General features: G+C 35.5%; 1 protein-coding gene across 4 annotated transcripts in view; it reads right to left on the bottom strand.

Annotated features, from left to right (window-relative positions):
- Positions 1–14,846, bottom strand: part of FBXL17 (F-box and leucine rich repeat protein 17) — a 180,361-nt gene that overhangs the window by 137,932 nt on the left and 27,583 nt on the right. The gene's annotated exons all lie outside the window — the stretch shown is intronic.

Below are 14,846 nucleotides of genomic sequence, written 5' to 3'. Positions count from 1 at the left end.
AGAATTTTCAAATTTGTTACTTTGACTTATATATAATCCAAATTCGAGTCCATATAATAATATCCCTTTTCTTCTTTTCTTCTTTGTTTCTGAAAATGTCCAATTCAAATGTTCCTTTAAGCTATTCCAATTGAAGTCTTTGTCGATTCCACTCTCTTTTTTTACAATCTCGCTGCAGCTGTATAAACAAAGCCTCTTTCTGACTTTCCCACATTGGTCTAAATGATGCGATACTTTTTTTCCTCCAGCAGATGTCTCTCTCCAATTCACAAATATTTCAACAACAAAATGTCACTTATTAATCCACAAAGTTAATTACTTCCTGTCTCAATCCTTTTGTTAGCGAACGATGTTTTCCTTCAATTTTTTTTCCTTTTATTATTTTTGGTTTCTTCCAGAGCCAGTTTTAAATTCAGATGGAAAGTTTCCTTTTTGGAGCTTTAATCACAAAGTTCCGCTTTGCTTTTTGCTTTCTTCTCTTTATATTTCCACATGCCAATTAGCCGCTAATTTCAAGTTGAAAACTCCTTTTAATCTTTAATAAATTTTCTTCTTACCTATGAGTTGGCCAATCACTCACCCGGTACTAATACTCCATTTAATCACCGCTCCTGCTCAAATCTCTTTGTGTGGCCACCGCAGCTTTTGACAGTTCTAATGGCTGTCTTTCTGTGCCATTGAGTCGAAGGCTAATGTCAGCGCTCCAGGGAATTTGCCACTTTCTTGTTCACGCCGATCCGTGCCTCCCTTCTTCGCTGTCTCTACAAGACAGCTATGGTCCATAAAGAACCCCCAAACGGCTGGGATATCGGCGTTTCCTCCACAGCCCCGGGGACTGCCGTCCTGCCGTGACATGGGCCACGCCCCCACTCAATATAAACTATAGTTAAGTGGTCTGTTCATTTATTTTATTTCATTGCATCTGGACTCTAGGTGATCTACATGTATGTTATAATAAAACTATTATTGAGCATAACAATTACCTCTAATAACAGAAGCAATCATTAAATAACCTCACAGGTTAGGGTTAACAGAGCGTAAGGTGCCTCAAAGAGTGGGAGAGGCCCTGGGAGGTCTAACAAAGACTTAGGTCCACCTGCCCAGGCCTCCTGCACCTCTTGAGAAAACCTGTGCTCTTTTTCCCACTCCTCAGACTCTCTGCAGGACTTGGGCCTGCTTCCCATCTACTTCTCTTCAGTTATTTTTTGAAGATCTCTGCAGCTCAGGATATCAAGATAGGAGGAGGCCATATACAGAATAGTTAGTGGGTGGAGAGGAAGAAAATAGAGCAAAACAATCCAGTGGGATTTCTGGGTGGAAAACATGATTGTCTAGTTTCTAAGTTTCTAAGCATTGGGATGTATTGAGGCAAAATTGGCAGCCAGGTGGCAGAACAGAGCTTCTCCAAACAATGACGAGATTACCCACTTTAGCTCCAGAAAGCAGCTTCTCACAAGGAAACACACAGGATCATATAATATCTGCAGGAACTCTGTAGGTATCTTGATAATAGAGCATTGGGAGTTGTAGGAATTTACGCTCATAGCCTCGCATGGAGCTGGGGACACTGGGTCATCTAATCCATTTCCTAGACCACATTAGAATGGAGAAATTTGAAAGTGTATAGAGGTCTTCCAATCAGCAGAGCATTTTAAACTGCCCAATGTGTGCACTTTTGACCCATGGGAAATATTATTCAGGAGTAATACTATTTGGTAGATCTGGTTGGCATTTTACTCAATGTCATTAGTGGAAAGTAGTCATTTTTCAAGCATGGCTTCACCTCCAAATTGAACAGTAAAGATGTTGTGTTATGGGAATACATAGACAACAGTGATTGTCTGACCTTTTCCCAGAAGTTATATTCAGCCGTGCAGCAAGGGAGCCATTTAATATACATGAATCCAAAGAAAGAGCAGCTTCTTTATTTTATTTATTTATTTATTTATTATATTTGTATACCGCCCTTCTCCCAAAGGACTCAGGGCGGTTCACAGCCAATAAAAGACAAAATACATATAATACAAATTAAAAACTATATAAAAAACTGATTCGATTAATGGCCTAACATTTTTTAAATACAATTAAAACCCCATTTAAAACCCCTAATTCAAAACCCCGGTTTAAAACTATGTTCAAGCTAGTCCTGCACGTTGAAACAACAGCATCTTCAGCTCGTGGCGAAAGGTCCGGAGGTCGGGGAGTTGACGAAGCCCCAGAGGCAGCTCGTTCCAGAGGGCGGGAGCCCCCACAGAAAAGGCCCTTTCCCGGAGGTTGCCAGCCAACATTGTTTGGCTGAAGGTATCCTGAGGCCCTCTCTGTGAGAGTGCACTGGTCGGTGTGAGGCTACTGGTGGCAGTAGGTGGTCCCGTAAATACCCCGATCCTAAGCCATGGAGCGCTTTGAAGGTGATAACAAGCACCTTGAATTGGACCCGGAAGATCACTGGGAGCCAGTGCAGACTGCGCAGGAGCGGTGTCACACGGGAGCCACGAGGTGCTCCCTCTATCACCCGTGCAGCTGCATTCTGGATCAGTTGAAGCCTCCGGGTACCCTTCAAGGGGAGCCTCATGTAGAGAGCGTTGCAGTAGTCCAGGCGGGTTGTAACAAGGGCATGAGTGACTGTGCATAAGGAAGCCCGATCCAGAAAGGGGCGCAACTGGCATATCAGGCGAACCTGATAAAAAGCTCCCCTGGCGACGGCCGTCATATGTTCTTCTAAAGACAGCCGTGCATCCAGGAGGATCCCCAGATTGCGAGCCCTTTTCGTGGGAGCCAACAACTCGCCCCCGACAGTCAGCGATGGAATTAGCTGACTGTACTGGGCCACTGGCATCCACAGCCACTCGGTCTTGGTGGGATTGAGTCTGAGTCTGTTTCTCCCCATCCAGACCCGTACGGCCTCCAGGCACTGGGACATCACTTCAACAGCCTCGTTGGGGTGGTTAGGGGTGGAGATATACAGCTGACTATCGTCAGCGTATAGATGACAACTCACCCCAAAACCACGGATGATCTCACCCAGCGGCTTCATGTAAATGTTGAACAGAAGAGGAGAGAGAACTGACCCTTGCGGTACCCCACATAAGAGGCGCCTCGGGGCCGATCTCTGCCCTCCTATCAACACCGTCTGCGACCGGTCGGAGAGGTAGGAGGAGAACCACCGATGAACGGTGCCTCCCACTCCAAGTCCCCCGAGCCAGCGCAGCAGGATACCATGGTCAATGGTATCGAAAGCCGCTGAGAGATCTAACAGGACCAGGACAGAGGAACAACCTCTGTCCTGAGCCCTCCAGAGATCATCAACCAACGTGACCAAGGCTGTTTCCATGCTGTAATCAGGCCGGAAACCAGACTGGAACGGATCTAGATAGACAGTTTCATCCAGGTACTGGGGCAACTGTCGTGCAACCATACTCTCAACAACCTTTGCCACAAAACAAAGGTTGGAGACAGGACAGTAATTTGCTAAAATAGCTGGATCCAGGGAAGGCTTCTTGAGGAAGGGCCGCACCACCGCCTGTTTCAAGGCGGTAGGGAAGACACCCTCCATCAAAGAAGCATTCACAATTCCCTGGAGCCAGCCTCGTGTCACCTCCCGGGTGGCCAGTACCAGCCAGGAGGGACACGGGTCCAGTAAACATGTGGTCGCATTCAGTCCCCCCAGTATCCTGTCCACATCAAATTCATCCCAGATAGTAACCCCAAGACCTGCCTCTCCCATCCCGCCCAGATATACCCAATCTGTGTCCAACCCTTCCCGAATCTAAGCGATTTTATCAAACAGATACTGTCCAAACTCCTCAGCTCGACCCTGTAAGGGATCCTCCACCGCTCCCTGGTGAAGGAGCGAGCGGGTCACCCTAAACAGGGCGGCTGGGCGGTTATCTGCTGGTGCAATGAGAGTGGAAAAATATTCCCGTTTTGCCACCCTCATCGCCACTAGATAGGTCCGAATATGAGACCTAACTAGTGTCCGGTCAGATTCGGAGTGGCTGGCCCTCCAGATACTCTCTAGGTATCTTCTCCGGCGCTTCATCTCCCTCAGCCCCTCGGAATACCAAGGGGCTAATCGAGATCGGCACTGAGTCAGAGGCCGCAAAGGCACAACTCGATCTAGATCACCAGCCGCCGCCCGATCCCAGGCGACGACTAGATCCCCAGCCGAGTCGTGGGCTAAATCCTCAGGGAATGGCCCAAGCTCCATCTGGAACCTCTCAGGGTCCATCAGGCGCCTGGGACGGAACCAATGAATCGGTTCCATCTCCCTGCGGCGGGGGTCAACGGTTTGAAAGTCCAGCTAAAGGAGAGAATTTATTTATTTATTTATTTATTAAATTTTTATACCGCCCTTCTCCCGAGGGACTCAGGGCGGTGTACAACCAAAAGATAAAAAATATAAAAAATATACAATTAAAACAACAATTTAAAACCGAGCAAATTAGAAAAAAATGGCCAATATTAAAAATTTCAAATTTCAAATTTCAAACCCTAAAATGATGATAAAACCCCAGTTGAAAATTTAAAAATATTAGGCCAGTCCCGCTTGAATAAAAAGTGTGTTTTCAGCTCACGGCGAAAGGTCCGAAGATCAGGCACTTGACGTAATCCAGGGGGAAGTTCGTTCCAGAGCGTAGGAGCTCCGGATCTGACCATGACAGGGGTCTGGTAACTTTAAACCAAAGACCAGCCATGTTATTTCCAGAACACTGTGGTCTGCATTCTAAATGGAGAGGCATAGATATTAAACATAATAATTTGCATCTCTTTGAGATATAGCAAAGAAGTTTCTACCAAGAATTCCAAGGGCAGAAGGGATATGCAATTTTTTTTTACTCATTGCTAATTAGAATAGCTATACCCCCTTCAGATGTCTTTTCTGAGATGTCTACAATGGTTAATAGTCAAGTCACTTGCAGAAGAAGATGAAAATCAAATAGATACTTGAAAAACAGATGATCTTTAAAACAGGCAAACCATCCTGCTATGTTCCAAAAGTAAATTGGCAGTTTCTTCAAAGAGATTATGTGATACCTTGCTTATACAATGTTCTACTTCAAACTTTTTAGGGAAGTCATCCTCAAATAAACCTTATCTAATTCATGGTTAATGATGCAGTCCTACAAGTCAAGATCTGCAAGTTGAAAAAGAATCTTGGATGTGTTTTAGCCCTGGGGTTCCGCTTCCTGTTGTTTTTGCAATGACTCATATGCCTTGTCAATCACCCCAAATTTTGCATGATTTTGGCAATGTCATAGGATTTCAGCAAGTTTCAAAATTATTATTTACATTAAAAAAGAAAATATGTACTTTGCCACTTCATAGCAGTCACACATTTGCACAACCTGGAAGGAGGACGTGTTTAAAAGACATTCGTGCATTGCTTAAAGCAATAAAATCCCTGATTGTGTCCTTCAGATATCAGCCAACATTATAATATCTTCCCTCAAATGTAAATAAGGAAATGCAGTCATTTAAAACAAATTTTCTTTGTTCAGATGACAATGATGATGCCTTAATTTTATTCATCAGAAATTTTTTAAATATATTGGATAATTTTGGCTGACATGATTAATGCAATATCAGAAAGGCAGTGATATATCTAAACTAGTTTTAACATTAAATTAATAATAATTAAAAAGTCAGTATGTTGCATTCAATTATATATTCTTATATTACCTTGTTACACATTATGAAGATACATAATATAACCTCTTATTTAAATTATTATATTGCTTTTGTGCCAAATATTGTTTATTATAGATTGTTAAAATACTGCTTGAAAAGCATAATATGTAAAGTTCCCTTAGAGTACAATTATATGGAAACCTGCTAACTTTTGAGATGGTAGAAAAATTGTTTTAAAATTAAATTGCAGGTGGCTGGCAGCCCTGTGTTCAAAATGATCTGCAGAGACTTGCAGGCAAGGTATATGATTTATTCACCATGGAGTTGAGGGACACAATACCTGTAAAGTGAATGCCTCAGTTAACACAAACACTCTGTGTAGTTATATTAAAAAGTTCATACTTGTTTTAAGTATTCTAAGTTCTAGTTTTGCTTACATAGTCAAACCATACAATATGTTCAAAATATGAAATATTCTCTAATGGTTATTTTCTAATTTAATTCATCACTTGCTGACTTAAAAATAACATGTTGCCATGCAGATTGAGAATTCAAGTGTTTGATGCTACAATTTAAAGCCCTTGGTAGAATCCCAAGATATATATATTCCCCAAACTCACAAAAATATGAATACCATAATTGTACCTAAATATATAAAAATACTTATATAGAGAAAAATTATTTTTTAATTTCCAGTGAATGGCTAGAATTCCCTGTTTATGAGCTGTGGCATTCAAACTGGCAGAATTAGGAGCAAAAAAGTAGGGAAGGGGCTAAGAAATATATTACCAGAAGCTTAATGAAAGAAAGGAAATAATTATTCAATAGTGTTAGAAACATTTAAAATAGAGGTAAGAGATTCACATAGAATTACAGCTGCTTCAAGATATAATAAAATAGTAAACATGTTACTACTTTAAAAAGTAGTATGTCAATACTTAGAAGGCATTAACTACCTAATCGGCAATACAGAGATATTTGTTTAATGTAAAAAATAAAAAAGTTTAAATTTCACTCAAATCAGCTCAAAGTACAGATGGACATCAGACGTTATTAAATTAATTTGGTAAAATATCTGTAAATGGTACCCAAATAGCCCTCGTTTATCATATACTTCATGCATTTACTTGTAGAGATGTTCATGCAAGTAAAATGAAAAAAAAAAGAATATTGGAAAATTAATAATTTATATCTTAGACAAAAAAATGACATTCACATAAGCATTTATATTCAGAAAGAACATCTTTTAAAATGATATATAGTTGTATTAGTATGGTGAGAAAGTTCGCAGCCTGACATGTACACAACTGTTATTCCTCTTTTTAAAATGTTTAAAGTAAAGGCTATATTTTGCAACCTAAAAGGAACTAAGGAAATAGAACAAGTGAATCAAACATTGTGATTACATATAGCAGTATTTAAAGTCAAGGATTATCAAATGAGCTTCTGAACTGAATCAGCAAGTGAGTTCTGATGCTTCATTTGCATGCAGTTCTGAGAAATCCTATGTAATAGGATCAAATTTCTGAATTAGAAATCTGCATCAAAAAGATTGCAAACCAAAATGAAATCACTACATCATTTCTGATTTTGCCTGCTTTCATCCTTATATCTTGCCAACAGTGACTTTTTAATGAGGTACCTCTGTATGAAAGCATGAGGAACATAACCCTAACTTTAAAACAATTATGTTAGATGTTGTTAGAACATCTGTGCAAACACTCCACTGCTGATCTGAAAATTGTCTTCTTTCAACAAAAGAACTTCAAAAAGAGATTAAAAAAACTTCTAAAGGAAAAAAAGGACTAGGATTCAATCAAAACTAAAGTTCTCTTTTGCAGTGGAAGTATTAAAAAGTCTGGCAAAGATAAGGCACTTATTTTATCAGCTGTTGCTGCTGATAAAAGTGTTTGTACTTCTCTGTAGAAAATTTAGATTAAAAGGCCACAGTGGATATCACTAACTTTTTACATTACTTCTACATTCAAATAAAAAAAAATCAGTTTGCTACAGCATGTAGGAGTCCATTTCTCTCTGGGAGTTTGTCACAGAGAAATTCAGACATCCAGATACCTCATTTTTGTTAGCTGAGAAGTGCAACCCAAGCATAGGAGATAGAACAAAGTTCTTTTAGAAGTTTCATGAACAGAATTTCCCACAGATGACAGAAAGGCTACTCTGACCCAGTAAGGAGGTAGAATATTAGAAAAGGGACTTGTGGAAAGAAGAAATTTGGGGAAACAAAGAGAGTTTATGGAGGTGGAATGGATGGCAAACCAAGATGACTCTAAGCATAGGCTGTTGAAGATTTGTAGTTTCCAGGTGAGCTCAGGATGAAATTCTTAGAAGTAGTGATGAGTAGGAGTCCAAAGACTATTGAAAAAAAAGGGTACCTGGAAGAAAACAACCGCCAATTTTAGAGGAAGAAAATCAGTCACCATAATTAACCCTTTCTTAAACCTAAGTAGGAAGCTAGGGGAGAAAATGGAAGTACCATGATTATATAGTTAGCTGACATGTCTACACATATAATGAGAGAGGCTTTGCCAGAAGCAAAAGGTTTTACATACACAGTAGAGATCCCCTATTTCATAATGCTTTTGAGTAGAGAATAACTCAAGCTTTTGGTTCATTATTTCCCTGTTGCTTTCTCTGCTGTCTTATACTCAAGCAGGTAGGCAAGATGGAGAATGGAGTTGGCTAACTAGTTATAAATCCCTCTTGAAAAAAATACTGATTAAAATTGATAGTACAAACCTGTTTTATTGGCGTTGTCATGTTAAGAAAACCATACAAAAATGTTTTGAATTTATGTTAAAATTGTTTTGCTTTTATGTATTATAACATATCAGGCATAAAATAGTTTATGTTGCCCAAAATCTACAGGGATAATAGTTTATAAACATTTTAAATAAATTCACAAACTCTAAATAAGAGCTTCTTAACCTGATAGACAATCTTCTTAACCTATCATTGATAGGGTTAGGGTTAGGGTTAGGATTTCGCAGGGATGGGATGAATTTGAATAGAATATATAGAACTTTTCACTATTTTGTTTTATCCATTTGAACACATTTTTCTGAGACAGTTTCATAGATTTCACTAGACGCTTTAAGAGGTCCATGGCACAAAAATATTAAGAACCTATATTTTAAATTAACATCAGAATAAAGTGGCATCTACTACCCTACTACTTATTTTCCCCCAAAATAAGACATCCCCTGATAATGAGCCCAATCGGGCTTTTCAGCGCATGGCAATAAGGCCAAGCGCTTATTTAAGGGTTCAAATTATTTAAGGGTTCAAAAAAATATAAGACAGGGTCTTATTTTTGGAGAAACACAGTAGTTAATTAAAGACACTAGATATAGACAAATATTGTTTTTCTTAGCTTTACTTTCCCTACTGGAAAATTTTTGAAAACCTATAATTGATTTTTAACAATATTTTATAGTAGTTTTGATGTAACACTCAATATATTATGCAAAGTGCCATTATTTACATTATTATAACTAGTAATACTTTTTTAAATGTATGAACTGTTCATTAGTATTTGAAAGTGTCCATATTTACTTTTAGCAGTTTTCTGTTTATTTTATCTATTAAAATTCTTATTTTCTATGAACCATTCAAAACTACTTACAGCATTAAGACACCTACAATTTAGCATTAAATATAAACAAACATTAATAAACCTGATGTTTACAATTATCCATAAATTTAAAATTAATTAAAAATCTAATGAAGACTAAACCATCTAAGAGTAAATAAACTAGCATATTGTTTAGACAGCATTTACTTTAGAAATAATGATTACTGTAGTAATAATTATATATATTTGAACAAAAATAAATGCACTAAGTGGTTGAATTCTCCCTTCCTCTTGTGTCACTGTAGTTTCTAAGCCCCAACAGAAAGCCTTTCCTCCACAGGTGGAGATCACAGGCTACAAATCCTAGGATAGATTGTTGACAACAATAGGAAGATGACTTGAGGAATTCCACTTCTGTTAGTATTTAATCTTTCTGTATGTATTAGAATATTCACCTACATCCAATCCAACCTGTTGTCTGTGCCTGTACACTGACATAAGTATAAATATGTGCACGCATGCAGACATATTTGCAAGCACAAAACTATTAACTATGAGGACATGTAACAGCATAATTTTTTATACTTTGAAGACAAGTTTTCTTGTGATGAAATTTTATTGAACAGAAAAAAGTTAATTAAAACTATTAAAAAACTATAAGAAATAAGTTGTACTGCTGCCCAACTGCGTGCATACAGAAACTATTTTTACCAACTTACCCAGAATGTGCATGTGGGTGTGTAATGTGTATCTACCACACTCTATATCATTTACTAGAGAATGGAAAGCATAAAGTAGGACAGCTTTATTGTAGTAGCTACTTGAAATCTTCGTATCCAGGAAAATCTTCTGTGTTCTTATGTAAAAGATTAAACAGATTGAGAAACTTCATATAAAAATGCAGTTTCTGAGCACATACAATTTATTTTATGCACAGTGATAGAATTAGAAATTTGTTCTATTTTATAACAAACATAGTCATATTTTGATAGAAAAAGTTCTAGCTGATAAAACTATAAATTATTGTTGGAAGCAATGCCAACATGCTTAGCTAAAGCCCATAAAATAGTCAAGGTTTTGTCCCAGAAGATGCAACTACATATCAAAATTGTCTGAGTTTTGCAACATGCAGAACTATATGCAGAATGAAATGTGGTTTAGGTATTTGCTCACTTAACTCTGAAATGTCTCAAGATTTTTTAAAAATAGTTGAATATGATTTAGTACCAAGAGAGACATTTCTCTCAAGAACACAAAATTGCACAAATTTTGAACAATGTCAAGCGAAAGCCACAAAATAAACAGAAAGGCATAGCCAGGAATTCAAAAATATATCATCATCATCATCATCATCATATACAAAAGTTCTTAAATAGCCATTAGTAATCTCCTAAATGAAGAATATATGTAGCTAATGTTTAAATGCTAGGATCTCTGGGTTTCAACTCCAAGATTCCAAAAGTCCTCTAAGTGGCATTCTAGTAATAAAATATAAATTCATCAGACAATTATTTTGATGCTACTTTAAAAAAATTAATTTAAAGAAAGTGTGCTGTCTGTTTTTTGTTTTCATTACGGGAAAAAATGAAAAAAAATAATCATGTATAGTGATCATCATTAATTATTGTTAATTTTAAAATTACAATAGCACTATAAAATTGCTATGATAAAATAGACTGCTTATTAAAATACGTGAAGGAAACACTAAACTAGTTTCACTAGATACCAATTGCTTTATATTTAAACAAAAATAAGTCAATGGAATGAAAATATAGAGAGCCTAATAAAAAAAATTTATTATCGCTATGCTATATCTGAAATGGAACAAGGTGTAAATTAATATCAGGAGAAAAATTATAATCGGTTCTATCTTCCTTACTACCATGCTATTTCTTTGAGTTGTACAATAACTTTTCCTTTTATCGCAATATTGTAAGGAAATAGTCTAAAAAAAATCTATATTCATTTTTAAACATTATATATATCATAAACAATATCTTCACCAGAAGTGAATTTTTTAACATCTGAAATAAACATATTTCAAACCTATGTTATTTCAACATATGAAATAAAACCTTTCAACATTTCAGCAAATGTTTGATATTATGTAGTATATACATTAAATGTTGGATGTTCCATCGAGATGTCTATCCATTTATAATTTTTGTAATAAAAGGCTGACATATACTGCCAGGATTAGAAAAATGGAGAATAAAACAAACATTTTACTTTGAATAAACACACAAAAAAACCTATATTGTATGCCGCATACACCTCCAAAGTCTTAGGCACAAAAATCCTACGACATTGCTAATTTTTTTTAAAACTATGTATCAAAATATTAAAATATTATCTATCAATAATATTAATGACAAGAACATTAAGTTTGTTTTCTGTAAAAATAATTTCGCATAATGCTAACCAAGGCTTCCTACAATCCTCCGATTCTGTTAACACAATAGAAAAAAGAGCATATTTCTTAATGTCTTCATTTTCCTGGGAAATGTATTAAGGCAGAAAAATCAACTTTAAACATAATTTAAAGTTATCGCCTTTATTCAAATATGAAGCTGAGACTATTATTCTGAACCATTAATATAATTACAACTGAAAGCACATAAATATACTTGAAATTTGGAACTCCAGACATAACTCTGTAATTTATTCTAACAAAATACTTTTTCTTGTATAATACTGTTTCTATAAGAAACAAAAATCTGTCATGGCAAGAGAAAACATATAATGCCAGTGTACTAAAAAAAAAATAATTCTAAAATTAAACTGTTCAATAACATTTTAATACAATTTGACCATTTGTAGATCTGTTTGACAATATTTTCTATATGGTTTTCTATTTTTTGTTATAAAACATAAGTTACGCTTATTTATTGGAATTAAGTATTAATTATTTATTTATTAAAACAGGACAAATTATTTCATATTATAGGAGCTTGCATATCTAAAAACACCAACACCATATGAGAAACTATGTTTTTTAATGAAAAAGTAAAACTAAAATAGAAGCAGCACCCTTCTTCGGTATAATTTTTTAAATATATTAAATGTCCATCTTACATTCTCTTGGGAATGGAAAACTGCATTTTAAGGGCAAAACAATAGAATGCTGAAGATGATTTACAGTCTTCAGGAAATCAGCTGTGCCCTAACTGCTGTCTTACACAAACACATCACAATCTATTTTCTCAATTTACTGACATATCTACTTTTTACTGAATCTGTCTCCTCTCTTCACCAGTGAGTAGCTATGAGTGAACTTTAAACTGATATTCTCCTCTTTCCGTTGTGTGCTCTGACATTACTTCTCCATATTGCAGCTACTTTGATTCTGCAAGATAAAATAAATTCAGCAAGAGTTTTCTACTGTGCACCAGTACAATTATGGCAACAGAGAAGAGTCAAGGAGCTTCATTCCTTTCAGTTAAAACTAAATCTATCAAAAGCTCCTTAAAATAAAATAATACTGAAGACAATTAGTTTAAAACTTGAATAAAATACTCTGAAAAGTGCTAAAGTGAAGCAACTGTCTCTGTGCTATTCTTATCTGTAATTAAAAAGTTGAAAAATGTATAAGCTAAACACATCATTTACTAATAATAATTGAGAGTATTGTATATATCAAATATAACTGTAAATAAAATACAACAAATAATGGTTTTCAATTTCTGGAATATAATCATTTTTAGGTTTTATAGAATATGGAAATGAAGACAAAAGATTATTACGGCAAGCCTATTTCACTGAACATAGTGAAAAATCCTGTTTTATTTTATTTTAGATTTCACGTTTGGCTTTATTAATGAGAAATATTTGCTCAATATTGTATTTTCTTAGTCACTTGGCATACTATATAGGTAATATGTTTGTCACAATTATTTGTGTAAACAATTATTTTTGTAAACTTCTATCTCTATATAAGAAATCTTGGTTATCCTTGTTATCCTAAATTACTTTTATATTTATTTATGTTTTCTTTTTTTAAGCTTTTTCATTTTCAAATTCCCTACATGAATATGAAGTCACTAAAATACTAAATCTCATGAAAGAATGGTGTATTACCTAATTGGGTAGTGAAAAAAGCTGTAGCTTACCAAAAAAGCAGCAACAATCACTTCTGAAACACATAAACATTCTTGAAACAGATCCAAACGTTTATACTTAAATAACAAGGCCTTCTAAAGTGAGATGAAAACATACCATGTTTCCCTGAAAATAAGGCCCTGTCTTATATTTTTTTGAACCCTGAAATAAGTGCTTGATCTTATTGCCATGTGCTCAAAAGCTCGATTGGGTTAATTATCAGGGGATGTCTCATTTTGGGGAAAACAGGGTAGTACTTCAGTAGAAAACTGAATATTTTCATAATTTTCTTTCACTATTTTGTGTAAGATATGTTTCTTTCACCATGGGCTACAGTACTGTATACATTCTAGCAGTTTTCCTATGTACTTCAATAACTGCCAACAAAACTATATGCTATTCATTATTGTTGTAAAAGTGAGTTTTAACTGCTAGGTAATTCTTAATTACTTAATTTTTTAAAAGAGTTAACTTTTCCTTTACACTAGAAATTAGGCCGCTCATATCCACATATCTTATTATGAACAGTGCCATAACAAGAAATTAGACAAGTACTGTAATACTGCAATTGCTTCAGTCCCCTATTATACTACAATATTGAACATAGTCACAGTGCTAATTTGAGTGTAATAGATCCAAGTTAATTTCCCTAACTATAAAAGTAATAAAGCTATTACAAGCACTACAATAAAATAAGGTTTCTCATATTGGAAATATTATTTCTGAGGAAAAATGTGTCACAAAAATTACATAAGATAAATTCTTTGGAAACATATTGTTGATTTGATGCCTTCTGAAGCAATGATCCAAACTGAAAAATCATTCTAGATTGCTGCTTTTTTCACAGTAGCATTTTCTTTTTAGGACAATTAACTAATGATGACTATCAGTTCATCATATGTTGTTGTATTCATGCATTTTTTTAAAAAAAACTGTTGTTTTCTTCTACTTTGGATAGAAATAGTATATCATGCTGATATTACACAGTAATGCTAATGTCTCTTCAAGGTCTCTATAGTGTTTCTACAACACTAGGTAACATAAGCACTCCAGATGCAGGAACTCCTCCCTAACCTAATTATTAACCTAGTTCCCTTAGACAAATAAGCAAGCAATTATTGTTTTTTATTCTCTTGCAGACAGAAGTATTTTGATTCTGAAGACCATGGGGTCCTTTCTCTCAGCTTCTCACCTCCTTATGCTGACAGGAAAGATCCATAAGGATAGTGTAAGAACATCTGAGTGTTGTTCCCCACCTTAAATCTTCTCTGACAATACAGGAAAATTAGAGAAAAGGGAGTGAAGCATTTTTGTTGCATTTGTTACTTTCAAAAATTAATTTTGTGGGATTCTTAAAGACGGCTAAATTGAACAAAGAACATCTGCATTACTTTCTCCTTAAGCATCTCTGATAGCCATGAATATTTATTAGCCTCTACCTCTGTATATCATAGCTTTTCATTCTTAGTTGCTTGGAAACTACCATCATTATGTAAAATAGTGATTGCATTTATACTCTGCTTACAAT

The sequence above is a fragment of the Ahaetulla prasina genome, chromosome 2 (assembly GCF_028640845.1).
Source record: "Ahaetulla prasina isolate Xishuangbanna chromosome 2, ASM2864084v1, whole genome shotgun sequence".
Taxonomy (NCBI): domain Eukaryota; kingdom Metazoa; phylum Chordata; class Lepidosauria; order Squamata; family Colubridae; genus Ahaetulla; species Ahaetulla prasina.
The sequence above is the reverse complement of the archived record's forward strand: the minus strand, read 5'-3'. Positions and strand labels throughout refer to the sequence as shown.